At 38.7% G+C, this 20,691-nt stretch overlaps 1 long non-coding RNA gene across 1 annotated transcript; it reads right to left on the minus strand.

Moving 5' to 3' along the window:
• Positions 1-228: 228 nt before the first annotated feature.
• On the minus strand, positions 229-11,657 carry LOC121402214. Its single transcript, XR_005966694.1, has 3 exons — positions 11,560-11,657; positions 10,461-10,515; positions 229-553 (listed from the first exon to the last, which is right to left on the minus strand). It is a non-coding gene; the product is annotated as an uncharacterized LOC121402214 (long non-coding RNA).
• Between the last annotated feature and the right edge of the window lie 9,034 nt (positions 11,658-20,691).

Raw genomic sequence — 20,691 nt, forward strand, 5'->3', positions numbered from 1 at the left:
AAAATCCTTCGAATCGTTCGATTCCAAGGATTTAATCGTTCGATCGAATGATTATTCCTTCGATCGAACTATTTGCGCTAAAATCCTTCGACTTCGATATTCGAAGTCGAAGGATTTTAATTCCCAGTCGAATATCGAGGGTTAATTAACCCTCGATATTCGACCCTTGGTGAATCAGCCCCCATGTGTTTTGTTTCACTGGACAAAAATTCACTCAGGACAAAAAGGCAACTAAAAAGCCCATTTAATGCATACAGCGAAAGAAAAGAAGCCCATAGCATTTCTTACATAAAAACTCATTGACTCTAATGAGAGAATAAAAACATGAGAAAAAACACCATTGGCACAAAAGCATTTGACACAAGAAAAAAATGTTAGAAAATATCGTATTGACTCCTATGCATTTGGGTCAAGAAACACTGACTTTAATACATTTGCTGAAACGTTGCTATTTCGGGAATATTTCCATGGTTTCACAAATTTTTCAGTGAAGCAAAGCAGGGCAGTTCCACTCATCACTAGCAGAAAGAACTGTAGTCATTGCTATATGATCCTGTGTCAAAACAAAACAACAGGATACAATTATAAATGAAGATTTCTTTGGAACATTGTTAATTACATAAGCATATTTTTGGTTCTAGGGTATCCAGAACACAGGTTCCATGTAAATTTCTTTACTTGCCTAGCATTCTTGCCCATGTACCTAAATAGCTGCAAATCCTTGAAGTGAATAGTTCAACCCAAATATCATGTTGCCCTTCCCTGATTGCTCAGAACCGCACATTTATTCAATCTTTTCATAATCGTTTCTTCAAGTGTATCCTTGGAAAACCTCAGTGGACACTATTCTCAGTGTCTCTAGGCTTTTGAATAATAAATGGGGACATCTTTTATCAGAATCTACTGGCAAAATCTTTAAAAACGTGCGCAAACATCATTCCTCATATTTTGTTTCAAAAAAGCAAATTTAGATTGGATTTTTCTTTGTTGGTAAAGCTATTTAGTACCAGTAACTGAGATGCTTTCATATGTAATGCAGTTTACTATAGGGGATATTGTAATCCATATGAAGGTCACATTGACGTAAATGCTTTCAGAGAAAATGAAACAACGCTGGCAAACACGATGCACATAATAAACACTGAACGTTTTATGCCTTTATTTGGGTCAACTTCAAAGAAATTAATCATAAGTAATTATTATAGGCAAATAAAACTCCTTATGCTTCACTGGGGTGAAGCCTGGATAGAAGGACCAGGACAAAGATACATGAAATGTGTATATTGTTACATAAAACAGATCAGGTTTATTTGGTGCAAGGTGGGTTGCAATGAGTATGTGTCTCAAATACATAAAAAGGTGACAAACTGCAAACTTCTTAGCAGATCAGAGGAGAGTTAACCTAAAAATTAACTTTGAATGTGTTCTGGATATTGATATCATGTGACAATCTTGCAGATTTGGAACAAATTGCCTTTCTGTTCTGCTGTACAAAATCTGGATTCTGTGGTCAATATTTGTCAACAACCAGAAAAAAAGTCTTCACTAGGGATGGGTGAATCAGACCTGTTTCACTGAAAATTTGCAAAATGTAAAGAATTTGCCAAATGTATTTTCATTCATCTATGGCTGGGATTTAAACCAAAAACCTCCTAGCTGCCTTTCCATAGCTACCGGCCAGGAAGGCAGCTGAGAGGTTCCTGGTGAATTTTGCCTTTATTGCCTTCCCACATATATGTAATGAATCCCTTAGGACCAGCCAATTACAGTCTTCTGTATATAAACCCTACTTTTTCCTCACTTCCCACCAGAGCAGTGAGTCATATTTCTTGGCTCTCAACAACTCCCGTGCTGTTGAGTACTGTGCCTTGTGCTTCTGCCTTGCCTGTGAAGTCTTGCTTTGTCTGGACATCCTAGTTTGTCTTTGCTTACCACCACTGTATTCTTGTATCCTGTAACCAGTCTCTCCTGCTCTATCCTTGCTCTGATCTGTACTGTTTTGCCTACTCTGGCTCTGTTCTATACAGACCTTTGTCTGTTCCAGGCTCTCCAGAACCTTGCCCAGTTTGCCTTGTTCCAATCAGTTGTTAGTTCCCCCTTGGACTACTGCTTTCCTTTGCATGGAAGACTACATTCCCCTTTAGAAATCTCTCATGATGGGATTTTAGAAACCATCATAATTTAGGTGAAATTCTAAATACAGTGATGCAGAAAAAAACAGAATAATTATAAAACCAGAAGAACAAATGTAGAATGTTTCGTTACAATAGAAAACAATAGTACTTGTAACTTTTATGCTCTGGTCTTTGCAGAGGCCTTTTGATGTACTTTTAAGGGGTTATTTAATAAACTCTGAATGCAAAAAATGTGTGATTTTTTTTTTATAAAATTGGACTTTAAAAAAATCCTGAATTTTTCGGAATTTATTAAACCCAGAGATGTAAAAGTCCGAATCTGGCATCTTAGACCTGTTGAGGTTGCAGATAAGTCAGTGGGAGAAGTCCCAATGATTTTTTGAAGTGCACTGGGTTTCATGCAACACCCAGAAGTTTTCAGAGTTTTCGGGTAAAAAAATCGTGAAAATTGGATTTTTTTTTCCCTGCAAAGCAAATTTTCGGGAAAATTTATTAATAAATAACCGTCAAAAACCTGAGCGGATTTGATCGGAGTTTGTAACAGAAAATGTTGAGATAAAATCGGACTTTGATAAATGACCCCCTTAATATTGTTATTATACTTCATTAGAAAGTGCTGTGAGAATGTATATTTGAAGTGATCTACTGAATACTAAACCTAAAATCTTTGTATTTTACTGTAGAGTGCAGTTAATGTCAATATTTATACCTTTCCGTTTATAATCTTAGTCAGTATTATGAATTATACTGTTTTTTCCTTAATTCTTGTCATTCTACATACCCAAAACAAAGAGGACCGGCAACTGCAATGTGTGTCTAAATATCAGCAAATATTGTAGTTGAAGTAGACTCATGGGCCGTGTGATTAATGATAGCAATTCCCAGAAGAAGGAATATGTGTCATTTGAAATACAGTTCTATAATGGAGTTAATTTAACAAGTCAGTGCCTTGGTGTTTCTTTATAAGTGGTACGAGTTAACAGTTTAGACCCATGACAACGGATTGCTCAGCTATATACTGTAATACAGGTATGGGACCTGTTATCCAGAATTCTTGGGACCAAGGGTTTTCTGGATAATGGATCTTTCCTTAATTTGGATCTCCATACCTTAAGTCTACAAGAAAATCATGTAAACATTAAATAAACCCAATAGGCTGGTTCTGTTTCAAATAAGGATTAAAATATATTAGTTGGAATCAAGTACAAGATACTGTTTTATTATTAAAGAGAAAAAGGAAATCATTTTTAAAAATTTTGATTATTTGATTATAATGGAGTTGTCGCGTTCGGCACCCTATATCCAGAACCCAAGCTAAGCCTTTCACCTTGGGAGGAGCCCTCGGCTAATTGGATGCTGCCAGGTCTTAACAGAAAGAGGAGCAAAGCTAACGGTTCTGGACGAGCAAAGGGGCACGATGGTCTCACCAGGATACTGGAAGGAAGAACACCACAAGGAGAAGGCAGGCCGGGCAGCACAAGCAGATATAATGGTCAGACAGGCCAGAATCAGGATAGAGAGCATAGAATAATTGATGGACGGGCAAAGGTCGTATTGGAGAGGTCAGAATAGTCACAAACAGGCAGGATCAGGATTGGAGAGATCAGAGTAGTAAATCAGGCAGGCAAGGGTCAAAAACACAATAGATCAGTCAGGATTCACAAGGAATTAACACCCAGGAACGTCTAAATAGAACCTAATAACGGGCAAGGTCCTGTTATCTAAATGGGCTTTTTATACCATTTGAATTTCGCGCCAATACGCCATTAAATGACGGACCCCGCTGCCCACTAGACCACCAGGCTAAGGCTTCCTTACAGGAGTCTATGGGAGATGGCCTTTCCGTAATTCATAACTTTCTGGATAACAGGTTTCTGGATAAACGATCCCATACCTGTACTGTAATCAGTGGTATTCTAAACATTTAAAAACATTGGATAGGGATACTGCAATAAATAAAACTGATTTCTTTTAATGTATTTCTGATGTCCTAATCCTTATTTTTTGGCTGGTATTCTTGGGTGCTTTGGTAGCAAATTCTAGCTAGTAGGGGTGCTCTCTAGTAATGATGGATTTGTCGTGTAATTCCACATTTTTACCATCTGCGAGTTTTTCTTCAATGCGTTTCGCTAATTTTTGGCTGGTACAAATTCGCTCATCACTAGTGCTCTCCTATTAATATAACATATCTCCTTATAAACTAATGGTCAAACCTATAGTATAATAGGAAGAATATGATGGTTACAGTAAGGTGAGCCCTTCCTGAACTGAGGTGGCATATTTGGAATCCTCAGTAGAAGTTGTATTTTTGAAACAGAACCTTTAACAGATTTCTCATTAGAGACAGCCTGGAAGTCCCACCTGACAAAACTTATTGGCTTATGGCAGAAGATATAAACTATTCCAGGACATGGCATCCAGAATCACAAAATAATTGCTTGAGCTGTGCCTAATTGCTTGATATCTAGCCTTCCTAGTGAAACCTCAGATAACCAGGCTCGTACACACTGCAGCTTAACCTTTATGGTAATACATTGTAAAAAAAAGATAAATGAATGCTGGACAACCATCAAATCTAACTTTAAGGGGCCGATTCACTAACTTCGAGTGAAGGATTCGAAGTAAAAAAACTTTGAATTTCGAAGTGTTTTTTGGGCTACTTCGACCATCGAATGGGCTACTTCGACCTTCGACTACGACTTTGAATCGAAGGTAAAAATCGTTCGACTATTAGACCATTCGATAATCGAAGTACTGTCTCTTTAAAAAAAACTTCGACCACCTAGTTCGCCATCTAAAAGCTGCCTAAGGTCCCCATAGGCTTGGCTAACTTTTTTTGATCGAAGGATATTCCTTCGATCGTTGGATTTTATCGTTCGATCGAAGGAATTATCCTTCGATCGAACTATCTGCGCTAAATCCTTCGATTTTGATATTCGAAGTCGAAGGATTTTAATTCCTAGTCGAATATCGAGGGTTAATTAACCCTCGATATTCGACCCTTAGTGAATCGGCCCCTAAAACTGCACAATTCCTCATACTAAAAAAAAGTCAGGCCAATCTTAGAAAACCATATGTCATATTTTTAATACAGTTATGAGGTGGGAGAAGCTGAATGAATTCAGGCTATAATAGTGTTACTCAAGGGAAAACATATCATGAGCAGCGATGAGCAGATCTGCTGGGATTGGCTGAGATTGGCTTCATCTGTGAGATCTCAAAAATCCTAGAGATTTTGTGAACTCAGGGTGAATTGGTGGCAATTTCTTTGTCATTCACGTTGACAGCCAGGGCAAGCAGGAGATGCAATGATATGAATATGTCGACGCTATATAGATAAAGGAAAAGTGGTAAATGCTAAATTTTCCATTTTACTATTCCTCTGGAATTCTGGGGCAAAACTGGAGCAAAATTGCTTGCACATTGCACTTGCATTTGTAACTAAAGCTTAAGGTCATTATGGTTATTTCTACTTTTTTTCCATCTGCGTTTTCAAAGTCAGAGTAGATATTTCTGCTTCTCAAATTCTGTGTCAATGCATTAAAGCCAAGGAAAAAATATATATATTTATATCAGATCTTATCTAATTACCTTTTATCCTATAATCTGTGCTGTCTTCTCTACAGAGATGCATACAGTAATAAGCTATTACCTGCTGACCTCAATTATCTTTGGGCTACTGAACATAATCCTGCCATTTGAAAACATAATCAATTTCCTGTACAGAAAATGAGAAGAACAGAGACGGTTAAGAAAGAAACTTGCACATGTGGGAATGTAACCTCGAGTGAAAGTTTAATTGACTCTGGGAAAATGATCTGTATGGTGCCAACATATAAACCTATTCTGCTATTCTTAAAACAATTTATAAATCAGCCTTTTAAAAAACGCTGATTGTATCTGACATTTGTTCTCGATCTTCACCGGCTAATTTTGTGCTGCTGGATAACTTTTAGCACTGAGATACTGTCCTTGTAGCAGTTTATCTGTGCAATTGCTTTCCATTCGACATTGAAGCAGTTGCAAGAGCATTTTGCAAACCTCCCTTTTACCAAAATGTTTGATCTACTGCAGATAAACTGTACATCTGCTCTGTATTCCACACAAACGCTCTGAGATTTATGCCCACTCTGTATATTTCCAAGTAGTTATGATAGTTACCTTTCAGAAAATATAGCAGTTCTGATTTATATATCATTTTCCAAATTACTACCAATTTCAAGGAACAGAAAATTATTATTGGAAATTGGGCAAGACTCCTATCGACAAGCATTTGCATTAAAATTAGCCCAATAGAAGATGATGCCTGTCTTCTGTATCCAGCATTCATCTCCCTCATCCTCCTGTTCTGTGTTTTTCCAGCCACAGACAATAGTTTGGTATGTAGATTGTGCATGCTCTGGCTCATCCTGTCTTCCACCTCCTTATGTCTATAGACTGAGCGTGCCTCCTTCTTGTCAGGCACTTCAGCCTTCTACAACTGGCCATCTAACATCCATTGAGCAGGAAGACCAGCAAGATGATGTCACTCCCACATACCATGTCCCTGCTTAAAAAAACCTGCTCAAAATGAGAGAGTACTCAGTAGAGTTGCCTCATCTGTAGCTACTCTATGCTGTAATCCAGCTGTGCCCCCTCTGTACCCCTGTTAACATGCTTCTGCAGTCAATTGCTGGTCTACAATCCGCTTCTCCTTGTACAGAGTAGAATTCCAATATGGTTGTATATTTCATATCAGCCTGTGGGATTGCAAATGGTGTGGCCGCTGCATCCTTGCCAACAAAAAGCTGGTGGCAGAGGCTTGTGGAAGTGGCTGCATAACATGTGCCTGCTCCAGCAAGTCATACAACCCTGGGTAGCCCTTCAGGAAACTCTGCACAAATGTAAAGCAAGGCAGATGGTTTCAGTGGAGGGAAGTCAGCAGGTTGCGCCATTTTTGCAGACCATTACCTGCTTGAAGCTGGCGGGGAAAAAACACAAACCTGCACCTGGAAGGTGGTCAAGAGCTCAGTTTCGGATGACTTCTCAGCAGACAGGTTGCAGCACAGCCTGGAAGAATCAGTGTTGTAGTCTTGAAGAATCTATAATAACCTGCAGATAATACTGGCACTCACCAAATGAACCTATAAATGTTTATATCTGCATCTGAATCCAACAAATAGTGAGATAAAAGAAAGACAGACATCCACAAGAAAAGCTGAAGAGTTAGTATACAGTATAATTTTGATCATAAATCTACATCTGAGAGATGTTCAATTCAACTGTTCTTTCTTCATAATTTACATCAAACATATTGAAATTTTTCATGAAACAGAGTGCATTGTTCATAATTGTTTTGGATAGGGTTACCTTATCACATCTAATAAGTGTCCTTTTATTGATATGAATTCATTTATATAGAGTGAGATTAATGTATGCAACTTAATACCAATATGTTTTTTTCTTTGAAGAGACATTTTGAGTCAAAACTCAAGAAGTCTACATACATTATATCAGTGCTGCCCGACTTCTAGAATTTTTCTGACCTACATGGTGGAGGGCTGATAATGGAAGCCAGTATTGACCACTCCCAATTTTTAAACCACACCCACCCCAGATCATAGGGAAGGCAGAGTATACCAAACACAGGTTGAGTATGGCACAATCAAGGAGCATATGGAAGGCAGAGTATGGCACACACAGGGAGCACAGGGCAGGCAGAGTATGGCACACACAGGCAGATTATGTCACACCCAAGGAGGATAGGACAGGCATAGTATGGCACACCCAGGGAGCATAGGGCTGGCAGAGTATGTTACACACAAGGAGCATAGGGCAGTCAGAGTATGGCACACCCAAGGAGCATGGGGCAAGCGTATTGTATCAATTATGAAGAAAATGTCAGCCCTTGCCTTTTTTATTTCAATAATTATTTCAAAATACTTTAATACAAACACCCACATGTATTCATACATTCTCAAGTTCTATCTTATACACAGGACTGTGACACCAGAGGCCCACCCAAAAACCTTAGACATGGGGCCCACTCTCAGTACTATTATTCTTCATCTCCTCACTCAACCTCTATTCTCCTAGTCTCTTACATACTATAATCTATTATTCCATCTATTTAGCCTCTTTTTTCTCATACAAATAGGAATGACCATGAAATAGGCCAAATATTTAGCAGCATGAGGTTCCACTGACACCTGGGCCCAGCGAGAGTTTTCCTGGTATCCTGGTGGGCCAGTCTGACACTGCTTATAGACCCATAATGATCTACCATTTGCAAAACTACTATTTATGATCCTAATGATATAAATTGTAACTACAGTAGTCTTATATAGTGTTATGAAGTCAGACATGTCCTTGATTTTGTTGCAATTACTTGCAAATTAATATTATTGTATTTCTATCCCCCGTGCAATTGGGATGATATTGCTAAATCATAGCAAAACAAGTGACTAGGTATATTTAGAAATAATAGTTAGCGATGGGCAAAAATTTGCCATAATGCATTAAAGTCTATGGGCGTCAAATTTTTTTTATGCTGTGCGATGAGGCAAGTCACATTTTTTTTGACATGCAAAAAGATTTTTTACCCATTCGATCATTTTTCCGGCAAAACTAGGTGAAACATTTCGCTACATCTCTAAAAGTAATAAATCTATAAATAAAGTCCATTGCATTTGGGATTCAAGAGATGCTACATAATATCATGTGACACTGTGTAAGTGGTAAGAGGATAGTAAGTAGAATGTGAAGAGAGCAGTGTTCCCAACATGAAATGAAAAAGTTTTTTTGGGTACACATAGCGGTAGCCCTATGTGTTTTGTGTTTCACAAACACTTAGGGGCATATTTACTAAGCTCGAGTGAAGGATTCGAAGTAAAAAAACTTCGAATTGTGAAGGCTTTTTTTGGGTACTGACCATCGAATAGGCTACTACGACCTTCGACTACGACTTCGATTCTAATGATTCAAACTAAAAATCGTTCGACTATTCGACCATTCGATAGTCCAAGTACTGTCTCTTTAAAAAAAACTTTGACTACCTACTTCGGCACTTTAAACCTACCGAGCTACAATGCTAGCCTATGGGGACCTTCCCCATAAGCTTTTTAAGCTTTTTTTGATCAAAGGAAAATCGTTCAATCGATGGATTAAAATCCTTCGAATCGTTTGATTCGAAGGATTTAATCGTTTGATCGAACGATTTTTCCTTCGATCATTCGAACGATTTTTCCTTCGATCATTCGATCGAAGTATTTGCAGTAAATCCTCCTGGTCGCATATCGAGGGTTAATTAACTCTCGATATTCGACCCTTAGTAAATGTGCCCCTTAGAGGCAGATTTACCATGGTCGAACTGAAAAATCTAATTTTTTTTTGTGGTCAAAACTGTCAAGTTCAACTATGCAGATATTCAAATTTGATTTGAGTTTTTAAAAAAAATTTATAAAATTTTTGAGATTTATCATACTCTGGCCCTTTAAGAATTAGAATTCGACTATTCGCCACCTAAATCCTGCTGAATTACTGTTTAAGTCAATGGGAGAGGTGCAGGGATCAATTTGGAGATGTTTGCAGCCTTCCTGACATTCGAGATTTTTTCGGAGGTCATGATATACAGTATCTAGTAGAATTAAGTCAAAGGCAACTGGACATTTTAGTTTTTCTTGAAAACGATTCACCACTCATCCAACTGGCTTCTTCAGTTCAATGGAAGTGGAAGGGAATTCCCTGGCATTTAAACCCTTGAGGGCAATAAAGTCACAGACATCCAATCACAATGGTGTCACAAAGTGGGTGTAGAGACCACGTGGGCACCCTCATCCCTTACTGTACCTGTCCCCATTTAAGGAGCAGTAGCAGGTGAACCTCTTAGTGGCCTTGTACTTCTGTCCAGGGTCAAAGTAAATGACCCTCATGGTGCTTTTAATAATATCTGCTATGGGAATATTTATAGTTACCTCTCTATTTAAGTCTCCATTTCAAATGCGTTCTCCAAAGACAAGTTATAAACAGTAAAACGTGTAAACATTTTTAATTACCTGCATTAATTTTAATTTAATTAGTGATTCATGGGTTATAACGGATTTATCATGAAGAATGGTATAAAAATGATACATCCTGAGCTGGAAAATATGTTGGAGCTGTATAAATATATCACAACAATATTCAGACACACAAGGCAGTACCTCTTCTATTCTGAAAGATGAAGGTCTAGCCTGCAGTGTCCATTAAATAGGCTAAGAAAATACTGTATATAAACAAGCAGCAATTTAATGTAATGCAGTTTAACAGTACAGATTCCTGATTTACGCTACAGTAACATCTTCTTACCTCCAACCGAAAGCCACACGCCATTCTCTTGTTTGCTTGTTGTTGGTGCTCAGTGCTGTAATAAAAAAAATTACAGTAACAGTATTTGAAATATTTTTGAATTGACTATATTTACTACTAGTGTCCACAAGAGAGTGCTGTTTGAGCACTTGTTCAAGACCCATAGGAGATCTTTATTGGATATATGCAACCAGTTACTATTTATTTTATCCAGTTTGCATTATTTCAGACAGATTTATATCTTGCTTTTGATTTTCTCTTTCTATAACATCAACTGTAAACAGTTCACATTATTTAGAAAACACTTGTCTTGAAAATAACAAATACTGCAGATCCCTTATCCTGAAACCCATTATTCAGAAAGCTCAGCATTATGGGAAGGCCATCTCCCTTGGAGTCCTTTTTGTGTAAACAGTTGTAATGTTTTACAAATTATTTTCTGTTTTCTCTGTAGTAATACAACAGTACCTTGTACTTGATGATAAATCCATATTGCTGGATGTTTAAATGATATTTAGTAGACTAAAAGGTATGGTGATTCAAATAATGGTCCCATGTATTCTGGTTAATAAAACCTATACCTAGATCTCTAATAGTCTTAAATAATAAATTCTTAGACACCATTGGTTGTGTAGAGAGTGTCAATATGGTTTTAGTTGCATATTAAACCTGCTTATTGGTTAATAAATAATGGTTACAGTAGCTAAATAAAGATGGCAGCATAAAGGGGCTGTCTCTGGGCCTGAACACCCATGTACTGTATATAGTCAAGCTCAATTAGCCCATATCCCTTCAGCACACGGAGGTGCCCACCCTTTAACTCTGAGGTGTAATTCCACACATCGACAGCTACCTGTAACGTTCACAACGGGGAACCGCTGTAACCGAGGATAGCCACTCCAAGGGGAGTGGATATGGTGGGAGCCCAGGGGTGTAGCCATAGGTGATTGTAGGCAAAGACATGATGATGATGAAAGTAATAGTAGGTTTATTGGCAGTCGGAACACAGAAACACAAAAGGCAGGAACAGGCAAAAAGGCTAATCGAGGTATCCAGATGGTGACGGAAAAATGGGGAACACAGGAACAAAGGTACTCACTCAGGAAACAAGGTAACAAGGTTTTCAGGAACTAGGCATACAAGGTTTTCAAGGTTCAGATTCCGATTCCGATTCCAATTCAGATTCCGATTCAGATTCCGATTCCGATTCAGGTTGGCAGGTCAGGAACAAACAGAATACATTCAATGACTCAGCCCCGAGCAAAGCTCAGGGCGGGGTTTATAAAGGGAAGGTGATTAGGAAATGGGAAACACATGAGGGTAAACGAGGTGGGTGGAAAATAGGCAGATTACAGAAACAATAGACACAAGAGTTCAAGACCAGTCCCGAGAGCCCCCAGTGGCTCATGAGGTAAGTGCTGCAAATGACCAGAACAGCACCACCAGAGTTCAAGTCCTGGGCTGATACAGACACTACCTATAGCTGGGCAGTTGCAAAACCCTAAATGGAGTATGGAATGGAAGGTCCACTCTGCACTCTTCCATACACTCCGGGGACCCATTTATCTGGCTTTTCCCGGGCCAGCAAACAAACACAGCCTTACTTGCTGCAACACTATACTGCACATTTTCCCTGGAGTTCACTAAGTACCAGGTTCAACACTGGTGAAAAATACACATAATGACAATCTTTTCCAACACGTCTCTTAGGGGGTTATTTACTAAACCTTGAATGTGAAAATTGCAAAAAAAATAATGATTTTCTTTTCCAAAATAGGACTTTTAAAAAATCACAAATTTTTGGGAATTTATTAAACCCCGAGGATGGAAAAGTCAGAATCAGAAAATCCGGCATCTCAGACCTGTTGAGGTTGAGGACTTTTAAAAAATCACAAATTTTTTGGAATTTATTAAACCCCGAGGATGGAAAAGTCAGAATCAGAAAATCCGACATCTCAGACCTGTTGAGGTTGCATATAAGTCAATGGGAGAAGTCCCAATGATTTTTTGATGTGCGCTGGGTTTCGTGCAATACCTCAAAGTTTTTGGGCAAACATTCATAAGAAATTGGAGTTTTCGTGAAAATCAGATTTTTTCCCGCAAAGCAAATTTTTGGGAAAATGTAATAATAAATAACGGTAAAAAACCAGAGCGGATTTGATCGGAGTTTGTCGCAGAAAATGTTTGAGATAAAATCGGACTTTGATAAATAACCCACTTACAGTAGGAATGCGTTTATCAGGTTACTTGATATTCAGGGTGTTTCTAAGGTAAAGATAAGTTCAGATCTGGACCAAAAAGTAGTTTTATGGCAGATGTGTGCTATGTGCATGTACAGCATGTTTAAAATGAATTCTACATTTGGGAAAGTTATCTCTGATAGTCCCAGGCCTTTTACTTTAGAGTCGCAAAGGTAAGTATGTTCTAATCACTGTTTTGCTTTTCAGACATTTATTGCTATTGCTGTTACTTTGTCAAATAGTATTTTCTCCCACAATAAGACTTTTCTTCATATTTGACTTTACTAGAAAGGAATTTTACTGATCTCTGAAATGTTTGTTCTGTCAACATTCTGCTGGAAATGTTTTCTTTTTCTCTAACTGAGAGCAGACATTATTTCCTAGGAACTTTTTTTTAAAACATATTTTATACACAAAGGGGTACATTGGAAGTTTTGCAGATTTTTCCACTGCTGATAACTGCATTTTAGCAGCTATACTGAATTACTATTTTTTTACAAACACCTTCCATGCAGTTGGCAAAAGGTTTTGATCCATGTCATTTAAATATATTAATATATTGATATATTGATAAAAATGTATATTAGAAGGCTTAAAGGGCATGTAAAGTCTAAAATAGAATAAGGCTAGAAATGCTGTATTTTGTATACTAAATATAAACATGAACTTACTGCACCACAAGCCTAATCAAACAAATAATTTATGCTTTCAAAGTTGGCTACAGGGGGTCACCATCTTGTAACTTTGTTAAACATCTTTGCAAGACTAAGACTATGCACATGCTCAGTGTGGTCTGGGCTGCTTAGGGATCGTCATAAACAAAGCTGCTTGAGTTCCGCATGGCTGGGAAGTAAGGCGGGGGCTCTCCCTGCTGTTCATAAGTATGATTGTTTCCCTGTGTAAGGTACCTGTAACCGCAGCCGGGGCGCAGACACGGGGGTGCTTAGGTTCCTGAGGATTCCCGGCGTCTGTCGCGCGCGGGTCTTTGCGCGGGCGTGCGTCCGTTCATTCGGACGCGCGCGCGTCGCGATGGACACGGGCGCGTTGACGCTGCGTCATTAAGTTTTTGGCGCCAAACTTGTCCCTATAAAAAGACGTCAGCAAGAACAAACAGTGCTTGGTGATTTCCTTGCTAGTGCTTGTTACTGTGTTCTCTGATTATACTTTGGATTTGTCTTTCTTGTTACCGACCTCGGCCTGACCTGGACTTCGATTACCTTCTGCCTGCCTTCGACCTCGGCCTGTTCCAGACTACGAGTACTTCTGCCTGCCTACTGACCTGTTGCCTGATTCCCGTCTACGAATATCTTCTGCCTGCCTCCGACCTCTGCCTGTCCCTGACTACGTTTACCTCTGCCCGCCTACCGACTCTCTGCCTGTTCTCCGACCAGGCTTTTGACTTGCATCTATTCCTTCGGGTCAAGTTCAGCAAGCTGTACACTAACAGCAGTTCTAACTGCTCTTCCTATTGAATCTCCAAAAGAGCCTGACACCCTGCTCAGCAGTTAGGGACCATCTGACAATTCCTATCCACAGCAGTAAATGAAGGGAGAATTTCACTGCATATAGTCAGGTTTCTTATAAAAACGGTGCACATTTTTTAATTAAAGTATATTGGAGATAGGTTTCTTTTTCATTAAAGAAAGTAAAAATGTGATTTTATTTTTTTGCCTTTACATGCCCTTTAATTACAATCAGAGCTGCAATTGCCATTGCTCTAAAATACACACAATTTTGCTCATATTATTGACTTTCAGGTACTTATGTCCAATCATCCTTGCACTTCTTTATAGTAGCGGCACACAACTGCACCTATTGAAACCTTGAACCTAGAGCTCCCCCACTCTGAATTTGGCAGTAATTCCAGGGTTCCCAAAACAGGCTATTGATAGAGGCAACAGACTTGTGCCCAAAGAATCACCTGCAAACATCATTTCATACATTCTCTAAAACTGTATGTTTACAAATTTCACAGGCTTTATTTGTTTCGTCAAAAAGTATATTGTTCACAAGAGTTCTGAATCCGAACACAAAAAAAATATTGCTGCTGTGTGAGGAAATGCGGGACTTCTGGTAGTTATATGTTTAGTTAGGTACTGGTGTTCAATGTAAAGAATATTCAGAACTGAGCATCTGCAGGGAGTTTAGCTCTTGGCTGAAGTAGATGCTCTTTGTGCCACTGTTATTACTGGATGCGAATGAAAGGAAAGAAAATATGCTGGCGGGTAGCCTTGTGCAGCCACTGAATGCTTAGTGATGTAGTGCTTCAGGGTTATAAATAGCATTACATACACAGATATTGGTCAAAAGTGCTGGTAGAAGTCTTTGTATAGCTCATCAACTAGAGTACATAGACATTACTTTGGAAATAGTTATTCGCTTGTAGAAGTGCACAGAGATCTTTATAATGCCCCTGGAATTCAGTTCTATGCCTCAAAAAGGCCAAATAAATTATATATCTTACATATGTAAAAATGAAAGTCCATTTGTTTTATCGTGGCCATTTTCTAACAAGGTCTGATTGAATTAAACCAGTCTTCTTTGGGATAACCCTCTGATTTAGGAGGAGGTCAAAAGACCCCATGTACAATGATCTTGCTTACAGTATCTGACAAGGCCATACAGTAGATTAGCAGAGCACAGCTTCAATATTGAAGTAGTGCAGACAAACCAAATAAAATCTCGACAGGTTGTGTCAAAGGAGAAGATGTATTCATGCCATAGATAAATCACAACTGTAATCCATGAATGGCCCCAAGCCTATGACTTACGTCGCTTGGGGAAAAAACGCATCAGGCTGCTTTTAATGTTTGATTTGAAATAAATGGTTTTAACTGCCATCTGGTGTGAAAGCTATTCATGGTTAAAGTTGTGATTTCTCCACAGCAGTGGGTTTGGGGCATTGGCACCTGGACCATCATGAATCATGGATGAGTTGCTGCTGAATTTGAATTGCCTTTATGTTTTGAAATTTGGAAGTTCTAAACTGTGCTCTTCTGTTGGCATTGGACTTGGGGCAGTTTGCACCCGGGTCACAGAATATATGGGGTGAATTCTGCTTTAGGTCTTTGCACTCTAATCCATCGAGTGCTGGACCCGAAGTATGAACCACTAGGTCAATAAATACTTGGAGTAAGTACATTTTGTCTATACTTTGTTTAAATATTGTGAATTCATGCCATGGATAAAACCAGGGCTGGACTGACAATTAAAATAGGCCCTGCCATTTCAGTTACACAGAGGCCCAAACAGCCCACAAAGAGGACCAAACAGCCCCCCACCAGCCCACTAAGGTGTGACTTTCTATGGCACCTCAGAGCAGCCCCTCTGGCATTTGCCAGAACCCACAGATTGCCAGTCCGGGCCTGGATAAAACAGATTCCTACTGAAAAGCTTCTTAAGTTCAAATATTTACAGTTTACAAGTTTTTTTGCTTGTTTTGGTTTGGGATGGGAATCTCCTAAGTACAGTTCCTCCCCAAGCCCACTCTTCATGCATTCAGCTAAACCAAATCATGGTAGCCCTGTATTCATGGAAGGAGCCCAGGTATATTCTTTAGTGCAAAGACTTGCTCCAGTAGTGCAAATCATGGAGCAGTGAGCAAAAAACTTAGTGGTTTGTGTCCATTAACTGCACTTTGCACCCAGCCCTGTTCTTTGTAGGAAACCCTATCTATGCGCCTGTTTGCCTATCTATCCATGTATCCATTTATCCAATGCTGTGCATGGAAATGGCCAGCTGTTACACATTCTTAGTCTGTCCTTTTAGTATAACCCTCCATATTATTGGAGGATGTAAATATTTAAAACATTGTTCTCTACGAGTCAAGTGATTGACTGGATGACAATATGTAGGACAGGTTGGATGACTACTTTACAAGTGCTTTTGTATTAGAATTCTTAGTGAATGATTTATCACATTCACCCTATCAAACCTTATTTTATAACAGCAGTTTTGCTGTCACAAATATGTCATTACATTTGCAAAATATGCAAAGTTTTCACACTCCCAACTTCACGGCATCTGCTGAATAAATTATAGCTCCCTATCTTTTATCCCTTTACATTTTGTTTATCTGCAAAGTTTTTCAGTAAGATTATCCTGATCAGACAAAACTAATAAAATATTCCCTGCAGGCTCAGATGTTGCTATATTCAGAACAGCAGGAAGGACTGTCATGTGCAAGTATTGCAAAGGGGAAAATAGCAAAGGTGGCAAATATTTTCTCTGTAACTCTGCAGGAAAGTGAGACGACTGTAGATTCTGCATTTCACAAATCTCTTAGAGTAGTGTCCTGTTTGGGTAAAACTAAAAGACAATTTGTAGATTTAAATTAAAGGCAACAATTATTATAATAATTATAAATATTTTTCATAGGAAGTCTCCATTAATTTTTTTTGCAAAGTTTTTATAGTGATTTCCTCAACCGAACGTTTTTTCCACCTGCAAACAAGACACACACACATGCTCTGAGTCACCGACAGAGTTTGCCTGCTCTAATTGGTCAATAAACTGTTGTTTACAATGCTCTACTGACAGACAGAATGGTTGAGTTGCTTGCAGTTGAATAGGGTTATTGCAATTTGATTTCAATTTGGTTTTTTCCTCCTATCATCTAAGAAGGAAACTAGTGATGGGCGAATTTGCGCCGTTTTGTCGAAAAATTTGCTAATTTCGAAACGGCAAAAAAACTTGCGAAATCGCGCCGGCGTCTCGTTTTTGAAGCCGGCACCCGTTTTTGACGCCAGCACCCATTTTCTTGACGCCGGCGCCCGTTTTTGACGCCGGCGTCCGTTTTTTCGTAAAAAAATTTTTTCCGGCCGGCGGAGTTTTGCCGCGAATTATGCGCGGGCGTTTTGCGAATTTATTTGCTGGCGGCGAATCGCGCGAATTCGCGCCTGCCGAATAAATTCGCCCATCACTAAAGGAAACTGAGTCAGAGTTTTAATGTTAATTTTAAGAGGGTCCTGTTCCTGAAATAATGGTCACAACCTTCCTTATCTCCTCCCATAGTGCTCCGATGTATACAACCTCTTCAGGTCTGAGATGGCGGATTTTCAGATTCTGAATTTTTGCAGCCTTGGGGTATAATAAATTTTGAAAAATGTGAGGTTTTTTTCCCACTAAAAATTTGTATTCTATAGTAAAAATGTTTCAAGTTTTTGGAATTTAGACTTTAATAAATAACCCCCCAAATGTTTGCAATATTAGTTGAACAAAACACCTGGAGGTGCAGTTATAACAAAAAGGACAAATAAATTAAAGACAAGTGCAGAAATATATCAACATCGATGCAAAATCATGAAATTGCAAGTTAAAGGAGAAGCAAAGCTTAACTAAAGAAGTAGGCAAGAAATATTTTACATTATGTTTTGAGTGTCTATACCAGCCCAAAACAACCGCAGCCCTTTAGCAGGGAAGATCTGTGTCTCCAAAGATGCCCCAGTAGCTCCCCATCTTCTTTTCTGTTGATTCACTGCACATGCTCTGTGCTGCTGTCACTTACTGAGCTTAGGGACCCACTCAAAATATACAGTACACATAGAAAATAAATGTGACAATACAAATAATTACTACATGGCAGCACAGAATCGAGTGCAACTAGCATCATAATTTTATAATCAGCCCTGTAGCATCAGCTTATATTACAGACCAACCTCATTTTCTGCTTGATAATTAGTGACGACCCCTAAGCTTAGCTTCTCAACAGCTGCTCAGAGCCCACTGAGCATGTGAGTGTCACAGACACTTTCCAAGATGGTGACCCCCTGTGACAAGTTTGACGTTCTGGATCATTGCTGCTATTGAGAAGCTGAAACTTTAGGTTGGTGCAATAAGTCAGTATATAAAACAAGGCATTTTTGGCCAAAATTATTTTTAGGGTTTAGTTCTCTTTTAAAACTTTCCAAAATAAGACTATTACCACTGAAGCAGGTGTGTCTGTGAATCTCTATTGAAGCAGTTGAAGTAAAAACAGATTATTGTTAAGGGTTTGGATGCTGCCTGCATATTGTATTAGAGTTTGAAGGTCTTGCCATATGTACCAAAGTTAGTGAGAACTAGAACTTTAGGGATTTTTCTACATGTCCCATTCCAGTATATAATTTCATCAATTAAAATAAAATACAGTATCCTAATGCCTGAAGTACATTTGAAACCCAAAAACATATATAAAGAATTAGAATGTAGCATTATCATTCCATTGGCAGGTGCATTTTTTGTCTGTTATATAAATTAGCACAAAAAAAAAAACTTCTTAATAAGCTTTCAGTTTACTTTAGCTGTTATTGCTTAATGGCTGAATGGCTACAGTCTTCCTTGCAACCTTCTTTAACTTCAGTGGTGATATGAAGTTCTCAGAGGAATCTATCTGAGGGTATGCCTAATACGGTACGGAAACAACAATAAGCACACCTGTTGTATCGACCTTCTGTCAGTCCCCCACATTGTCAGTCCCCCACATCCATCTGTGCAGCTTCACACACATAAGCCTTGCCATACATATACCATATGATGTTTATGGTATCAATTTTATCTCAATTCATTTTAATTACAATGTGTACATTAGAAGGGCTTTTTACTGAAGTCCGTTTTTTCTGTTCAGACTATTAAAGGGGAAAAAAATTTGGAGAAAAAAAACCTAGAATTTTTCATGATTTATTAAAACCCGGAAAGACCCAGCACTTCACAATGGCTTTCAGATAAGCTATTGTTTCTCCTGTTAAGTTGAGGAGTCGCGACTTGGGTAAGCCGGACTTGAATTTTTAATATATCTACTACTAGGTGGGGCATGGGAGCATTTTTAGCAATGCAGGTGTCATCTGGTTACCTTCTTGTTGTTCTGCTGGAAGAAGGGGAGGGGGGGTGATACTACTCCAAGTTGAAGTTGAGCAGTAAAGAGTGACTGAAGTTTATCAAAAAGGCATTGTGTAATAAGTATATTTTCCCCATGACAGAATCCCTATATAGTATACCAGTATACCAATGAGCCCTCTTGTTCTTTCACAATAACATCTTGATGCATGCACATTTTGCATGGATACAAACCAAGGCCCTCTCTCCACTGTGAAGTGATCATCCTTCCTGACGCTGAGCATTGTGGTTGTTCTCATTCCCTGTTTGTCTTTGGTTTCTCCTTTGATCATTCTCCTGATTATCTCCATAGGCTTGATTTCAGTTGTTTTTATCTTTATCTGCCTCTCTCCTTCCATGTTTTACAGATCCACTTCCAGTTTCAGAATGCCTGGTTCATTTTTTCTTCCCATACCAGAGACATGTTTTTGTCTGCTGGTATCTGCTGATAATTTCCATCTGAGCTCACCCTATTTACATTTCAGGTTCTGAATATTCAATGAGAGGTGTTAGGGAGGCCAGTGATCTATAGACTAACCAAGATTTCTGACTTCTCCCTTCTTACTGGTGCTTCTAGTTCTAGCAGCACTTAGATATGAACATCATGTGTCATTAAAGAAGAAACCAATTGACCGAGGCAGGTACTGGAGAGATGTAACACCCCAATTTTGCACAGTGACTGCACAGGAACATACCATAAATTTATGTCAGTTCAGGTATTCCTCTGTTCTAAGAAGAAATGAGCAAGAGAGTTCTAGCTTTTTTGTTGGCCCTGTATCAAATTTAACCTCCTTCAATATTAATTAAATATGAATGGCTGTGGGTTTTTTAGATCTAAACACTGAAAAAAACAGCCCCCAAAACAGACAAAATAAAGATGGAGATATCTCAGGAGATATCCTGAGATATCCTATAGCAGCCTTTTAATAAAATACAAAGCACGTTAGTAATAATGCTGAATCAGTTCCCCTGACATCTAGGCAGTGAAGCATTAGTGCTGCATATGACCAAGGCTGATGGAGTCATTCAAAGAACATTATTAACACCACCCGGCAAACAGAACAAAACATCTCTTATTGTTGTAATTAGAAGGCCTGAAATGCTCCAGACATCATTTTCATATCCTTTTCCCTAGAGGC

The sequence above is a fragment of the Xenopus laevis genome, chromosome 3S (genome assembly GCF_017654675.1).
Source record: "Xenopus laevis strain J_2021 chromosome 3S, Xenopus_laevis_v10.1, whole genome shotgun sequence".
Taxonomy (NCBI): domain Eukaryota; kingdom Metazoa; phylum Chordata; class Amphibia; order Anura; family Pipidae; genus Xenopus; species Xenopus laevis.